Source organism: Cucurbita maxima, unplaced genomic scaffold, assembly GCF_002738345.1.
Source record: "Cucurbita maxima cultivar Rimu unplaced genomic scaffold, Cmax_1.0 Cma_Scf00001, whole genome shotgun sequence".
In the NCBI taxonomy this organism is placed as follows: Eukaryota; Viridiplantae; Streptophyta; class Magnoliopsida; order Cucurbitales; family Cucurbitaceae; genus Cucurbita; species Cucurbita maxima.
Window position 1 is genome coordinate 6,789,242 of NW_019272017.1, and position 2,575 is coordinate 6,791,816.

Here is a 2,575-nt window from a genome sequence, read left to right on the forward strand (position 1 = left end):
TTTTTTTTTTTTTTTTTTTTTTTTTTTTTTTTTTTTTTTTTTTTTTTTTTTTAGTTTTTGTTTAAAATTAAAAAAAAAAATGAACTTATGTTACATTAAAAATATATATATTATTTATTTATTTTTCTTTTTGAATTTTTTTCTAATTTTTTTTAATTATGGCTGCGTTTTGCATTAATTCATTTTGTCGTTAATAGAAACAACCGCTTTTTAAAAAAGAGGAAAAAGAAAAAAACAACATAAGATTTAACATAAAAGGCTAATTTTATTATTAAAAATACAATCCATATATATATATATATATATATATTAATTTTTAAGAAATCAAAAATAATTTTTAGCTGTAAACAATTAATTAATTAATAATAACAGCCTTCCAAAAACTACTTAAAAAAAGTTTAAGGGTATTTATTTATTTATTTTATAGAAAATGATTTTTTTTTTTAATTCTAAAGCACATAAAACAATTTCTTAACCTGGCTACCAAATATATCTTCCTTTTATTGTTTTCTTTAAGTTTATATAAAAAAAAAAAAAAAATTAAAAAAATATATTATTATTATTTATTTATTTTTATTTTAAAGTTCGAATGTATGGAGGTAATTGATTGGGTCCATACTTGAATTTAAAAATTAATGGCAATACATCAATAATCATGTCACGCCCATATAAATTTATTTATTTATTTATTTATTTATTTATCTTTTAAATAAAATGAATTATGACATTTATCATAGAAATTCACTCGAACTTGGAGTATGCTTTTCATTGTCCATGATCAATGAACTTAGATTATCAAGTTTATGTGATGGGTGCTTTAATTTTGGGATTTAAATAATTAATTTATCTTTTTCTTTTATAAAGGAATTTTTTATTTTTGAGTCGGGTTTTTTATTTTACTTAGAAATTATGTTGTAATGTTTCATGTCTAGGATTCGGATTGTGATTTGGAATCTGATTCAATCCTTGAAAACTAGGACATTTCGTGTGTAACTTGACCATTTTATCTACTTGTCTTGAGCTGATTCTAAGAGTGAAAAAAATTCTCACAAACCAACATAGATTCTTTAAGGATGTTTTTGTTTTCCATCACATGTTTCCTCGAAAAATTCTAAACTAAACACATTTAATTTCAAAGTTTCTATGGTTGAACTATTGTAAAGAGAGTTACACCTTGTCCGTATAGACAATAACAGTGAGATCCCACATCAGTGGGAGAGAGAAGAACAAAACAAAACATTCCTTGTAAGGAGGTGGAAACATTTCCCTAACAAATGCGTTTTAAAACCGTGAGACTGACAGCGATACATAATGAGCTAAAACGGACAATATCTATTAGAGATGGGTTTGAGTTGTTACAAATGGTATCAAAGTCAGTCATCGACGATATGAGACACTGGTCATATTTATTTACTAGCGGTGGGCTTGAACTGTTACAAATGGTATTAGAGTCATACATTGGATGGTGTGTCAACGAGGATGTTAGAGCCCCAAAAAAATAGATCGTGAAATCTCACGTTCGTTATAATTTCGATTCATTCCTGCAACAAATTGTTTGGTGTTGTGAAAGAAGCTCGGAATCATATAATAGTTCCAATAAGTAAGAAAAAAGAAAAAAGGTGTCCAAATCCATGGTAGGTGTGGAAGAAGGTTGTTTAACAAAACAACAACAAAATGTGAAGAAAAGATGAGTAGTTAAAGAAGAGAGTGATGCAAGTTTGGTTAACGTGAAGGTCAAATCAAGATGGATGATACTGTTGATGAACAAGGTTTGGTGTTGTTCATCATGTGCTTCATCTTCTTCTTCTTCTTCTACCCATCATCATAAGTTCACTCACTATATTTTGTGTTCATGTATTTCATATATATTCTTTATGCATCTATTCTTATATATATATATATATATATATATTGTTTGGCATCTATAACAACCAACAAAAAGAGCATCTTGACCCCCAATAAACCAGCAAAACAACTTGGAATCATGGAGAGACCAAACATTATTTTCATAAAACTTTTCCAACCCATCAAATTCAAATTCATCCGTTCACCAAGTTTAGTAATGAACGGAACGACTTTATTGTTCTTATTCATGATTAGAAATTTTTTTAAATGAACGAGTTTTTATTCCTCTATCTATAAAGTAATATGAGTATTTGTTCTGAAAGAATGTTTTATACTTTTGTCAAAATTTAATTTACATTTTTTCTTACGAAATGTATTTCTTATATGGATGTAGAAATTTCTCTCTAATAGACGCGTTTTAAAATTATGAGGTTGACGGTGATAAGTAACGGGCCAAAACGGACAATATTTGTTAACAGTGAACTTGGGCTGTTACAATGGTAGCAAAGCCATTCACTGGGCGGTGCCCCAAGAGAGGTGGATTGTGAGATTTCATATCGGTTGGAGAGTGGAACGAAACATTTCTTATAAGAATGTGGAACCCCCTCCCTAGTTGACGCGTTTTAAAACCGTGAGGCTGACGGTGATACGTAATTAGCCAAAGCGATTAATCAATTAATAGTGGGCTTGAGTTGTTACAATAGTAGTAGAATCAGACATCGGGAAATAT